Here is a 5,401-nt window from a genome sequence, read left to right as displayed (position 1 = left end):
TGTGTTTGTGTTGTTTTGAGTCTTTTGGTTTGTCTTAGTGTTTTAAAGTTTAGTTTTGCATTCTTTGAGTCTAGTATAGTGTTTCATATTGTTATTTTACGTTTCTGAGTCAAATCCAAGTGGTTAACAATCCCTCCTAATCCCCGGTCCAGAACGATCCCTACTTATACATATACTACAATTTGACGAAAAGAGGGTTTAATTTGTGTGCTTATAATTCTCGCATCAGTGGCGCCCCAAATCCTTCTAGAAAGCTGATTTCCCTTGCCTTGCAAGGCATTCTAGAAGCCTTATCACCTTATCTCCTTACCTGCCGCACCTAGGAAGCATTATCCCTTTCTATTTCTGATTTCTAAGCCTATTTCCTTGTGGATTTGGGTTATTCAAGTCCATATCTGATTACCCTAGGGTTTTAAGTGCCTATATATACTCGTATTAGCCCCTAGTTCAGACCACCACCCCTTCACACAACTTTCATACATTCATTCAGAAATTCCCCCTTGCCGTGACCTTACAACCAACCATACACCATTCCCCTACTTCCACACCTCCATCCCAACCACCATACACCACCACCAAACCTTGCCGCACCACCATACATACCAAAATCATCCACAAACCCACCATAGACCTTGTGCCGCAACAAAGAGGAGGAGAAGAGGGCTTGGAAGTTCATGCAATTCGAGTTCGAGTGGCTGGAATATTTAGGTGTTTCCTCTCCTTTGATTTCAATGTTTAAACTTATTTCTCTTTGTCTTGTACGTATGAGGAACTAAACCCCCCTTTGGCTAGGGGGGGATTCGAAACCATGAACATGCTTGCTATATGATTTGATTACCTCTAATTGTGTTTCATAAGTTGTGAATTCAATTTACTTATCTATTTGAATTAAACTGATTTGTGTGTGTTGGTTGAGAGTGCACGCTTAATTATCATGCGTAAATCTAATGCTAGGATATAAGGAAGTTTCACCTAATCGTTACAAACTTATATTCACAAGTAGTAAAAGTTGATGATCTCAATTGCGTTAAGTAAATTCTTGGCATAAGTTTCATGCAATTCATAGTAACGAGTGCTTCGTCAATGCTTATGGTTTTCAAAGAACTTAATGATTCTTGCTTGTATCTCTATTATGCAATTCATGTAGGGAACTTGTGGGGAATACTTTGGGTTGTCGTATGCAATCATCCAATTCAATAACATTAGGAAAATCTGAGGGTTAATTAGTGCAATTCACGGTTAATCTGGGGCGTTGAGAATTCAGTGGTTTATTGAAAAGCAATTAGAGATCGTTTTGTGTGCAAGTATGGCATGTGTGGAGATGAACCCCTTAGCTAGCCTTCATTCCATTCATTAAATCCAAATTCGTTTAAAAATCTGTTCGTTTTACAAAGTTTAAGTTTTGTTTTCAAATTCGTCAAAACCTCAAACCCCCTTTACTTTAGTGTCCAATTTAGTTAGAAAGTGTCTTAGTTTGTGTTTCTAAGTGTTTTGAATCAATTTATTACCCAATTTCGTCCAAAGTAGTCAAAGTGCTCAAAACTGCCCAGATTGTGTTTTTAAGGCAGTTTTGAGTGTTTTGGTGCTGTTTTGAGTCTTTTGGTTTGTCTTAGTGTTTTAAAGTTTAGTTTTGCATTCTTTGAGTCTAGTATAGTGTTTTATATTGTGTTTTTACGTTTTTGAGTCAATTCCAAGTGATTAACAATCCCTCCTAATCCCCGGTCCAGAACGATCCCTACTTACATTCTTCACTACAATTGATAAAAAGAGGGTTTAATTTGTGTGCGTATAATTTTCGCATCATGTGTAGTTAGAAAATCTGAGTGAAAATCGAGTGCATATCTTGTAAGGAATTGAGCAAATTCTCTAAGGCATGTTACTACATTCAAAACATGGTTTTAAATGCTTAATTGTGAACTAGTATATGGTGACTATGATTAAGAATGTACTTAAGTGTGAAGATGACTAAAATCTGTGGGAATGATGATTTTTAACGTGTCATGTGCATTGGAAATCCCTAAGACGGTTGTTGGAAGGTTTAGGTTGTGTTTTACTTGTTTTGTTTCGTTTGGTTTTGTTTTGTTTTTCTTTCTGTTTTTCTCGAGGACTAGCAAAAGATAAGTGTGGGGGTATTTGATAGGAGCATATTCATGCGACTTAAATGGCTTGTTCTCGTGCATTTACGTTATGTTTCTCTAGTTATTTTAGTCCTTTATGCTTCTTTTGTGTGTTTTCAGGTTCTAAGGGCAAGGTATGCAAAAGGATGCCTTTTGGAGCCTTTTGGAGCAAATTAGAGATTGGAATGGATATCATATGCTTGGAGCCAAGAGGATGGACGAAATTAAAGACTTGAAGTAGGAAAGTTAAAACCTAAAAGACCTCATGTTGAAGCATCATTGAAGACTCCTACGCATTTTAGAACACAAAAACAACATTCCTTGCAACCTTAGGACATTGTCGTGTGTTTCCTTGTGTCTCCCTTCCTTGCCATGCAAGGAAGGGCTTTGTTCCCTATTTTAAACACCTAAAGCATTCACTTATCATATCATTCACTTATCATATCATTCACTTATTATAAGCATTCACTTATCATATCATTCACTTATCAAACCATTCACTTATCACTTATCACTTCCATTCACTTATCACTCACCACATATCATTCATTTATCACTTAATACATCATTCACTTATCACTTATCATACTCATAATCATCTACACATTTCAACCATTTAAACATATGCATTTCAACTCACATGCATCATCATCATGCAACCAACCTTGCCACATGCTTTCCAAGCTTTGCCCCTTCATCATTAAGCCACATTCACTCCCATTTCTCTCCCCTTAACAGCCCTAAACCGTGCATAATTAAAGGACACCATTCAACACACACATGCACCAAAAGACAACATTGGCATGCATCACATGCATTTCCAACACTTCCCCATTTGTGCCGTGCCTTCCCTTCCACTTTCCAACCACATTCTTTCAATTCCCACTTCATCATTACACCACCTAAGCCACAGGCACTCCCATTCTTTAATTCAGCCACTTAATCATTCAACCACAAAACAATCACACAACACACCAACACACATGCATCCTGAAATTCTTTGTCGTGCAATCACATGCATTTCCCTTGACATTTTCAGCCATCACACTTCATCATTACACCACCATTCACTCTTTAACCCACACACACTTCACACAAACAACATTCACATGCATTCACATGCATTTCCAACACAAAACACACTCAAAACCGTGGCCACCTTTGCATTTCAGCATTCCCATTTGCATTTTCAGATTTCCAGCTTTCCAACCTAGCCACATTCACATGCATTCACTCATAATCATTCACCAAACTTGCAGCCACATTTCCACCCACCTCCTAGCTGTCATGTTCCCTCCATTACTCCTATAAATACCCTTACATTCATTCATTCAATATCATCTCATTTCATACACAACACATTACAAACACATTCTCCCTTCCCTAGCCGTGAGCTTCCCATCTCTCCCCTTATAATCCAAACACCATTTTTCCATTCCCCTTCCACTTCTACACCACTCCTCATCCATTTCCATAATCCCCCAAACCTCACCTTAGACCTTGTGCTACAACAACGAGGAAGATAAGAGGGCCTAAACGTTCATACAATTCAAGTTTGAGTTGTTGGAATGTTTAGGTGTTTCTTTGATTTCAAAGTTTAAATTCAATTCTCTTTGTTTTGTACGTATGAGGAATGGAAGAGAAGAGTGCCTAAACGTTCATACAATTCAAGTTTGAGTTGTTGGAATGTTTAGGTGTTTCTTTGATTTCAAAGTTATGAGGAACTAATCCCCCTTTAGCAATATGTTTATATTTGCAATATGAATTGATTAACTTTCGTTGGAATTTCATAAGTTGTTGATTCAATTTGTTTAACCGTTTGATTGATAACTTATTTATGTATGTTTATTAAGAATGCGCGCTTAATTTTCATGCATGAATATGACGCTAGAATATAAGTGAGTTTCACCTAATCGTTATGAACTTATATTCACAAGTAGTGGAGGTTGCTTATAAACAATCGCGTTAAATGAATTCTTGGCACGAGTTTCATGCTCATCATAGTAACGAATGCCTTGTCAACACTTATAGTTTTCATGATGCTTAATGATCTTTGATTGTATCTTTATTGTGCTGTTCACGTAAAGGACTTTTGGAGAATGTTGTGAATTGCGTTGCGCTAACCCATCCAATTCATTAACTTAAGGAAAACTTGACAGTTAATTTAAGCGGACCTAATTAACCCGGAGTGTTGAGTTTCATAATTTATCGAAAGACCAACTGAGAATCAATCTTGTATGCAAGTGTAACATGTATGGAGATGAACCCCTTAGCTAGCATTCATCCATAAATTTCATATTTACATTCTGTCTAGTTTATTAACTTGTTTCGTTATTTCAATTTTCGTAAAAACCTCAATCCCCCTTTTGCTTTAATGTTCATTTTAGTTAGAATTCAATTTAGTTTGTGTTTTTAAAGCATTTTGAGTTTTTGGTTTGTCTTAGTGTTTTAAACTTTATTTTACGTTTTTGAGTCAGTTTCCAAGAGATTTGCAATCCCTCCTAATCCCCGGTCCAGAACGATCCCTACTTACATACTTACTACAATTGTCAAAAAGAGGGTTTAATTTGTGTGCGTATAAATCACGCATCAATCAAATCAAAACGCAAGCATAAACATATATTTCGAATCCCCCCTAGCCAAGGGGGGGGTTTAGTTCCTCATACAAAACAAAGAGAATTAAAATTAAACATTGAAATCAAAGAAACACCTAAACATTCCAACAACTCAAACTTGAATTGTATGAACGTTTAGGCCCTCTTCTCTTCCTCTTTATTGTAGCATAAGGTCTAAGGGATGTTGTTGGTGTGTTGAATGGATTGGGGAATGATTGAAATGGAAGAGGAATGGTGTTTGGATTATAAGGGAGAGATGGGAAGCCACGACAAAGGAAGTTTGGTGGTGTGTTTGTGGTGTGTTGTGTATGAATTGAGATGTCTTGGTAATGGGAATGCAAGGGCTTTTATAGGAGAAATGGAGGTGCAAATGGCTGTTTGTTTAAGCATGCATGTGCTGAAATGTGGTGGAAAACAGCTAGGAAAGCTGGAAAGCACAAGGATCCCACGGCATTGACAGTTTTTGATGTTGGAATTGCATGTGTGTGCTGGAAATGGTGTGTGTATGCATGTGTTTGGGAAGCTTTCTTGCTCATTTTCTGGCTGCATGATGAAGAGTTAATAAATAATGCATGTAGGTGGCTGCAATGATGAATAGTTAGAGCTGGAAATGAAAGGGAAAGCTGGAAAGGGGAATGAATTCCACGGCAAAGGGGATTTTTGGGTGTA

The sequence above is a fragment of the Pyrus communis genome, chromosome 2 (genome assembly GCF_041283825.1).
Source record: "Pyrus communis isolate YQ-2024b chromosome 2, ASM4128382v1, whole genome shotgun sequence".
NCBI classification, from domain to species: domain Eukaryota; kingdom Viridiplantae; phylum Streptophyta; class Magnoliopsida; order Rosales; family Rosaceae; genus Pyrus; species Pyrus communis.
This window is presented reverse-complemented; position numbering follows the sequence as displayed.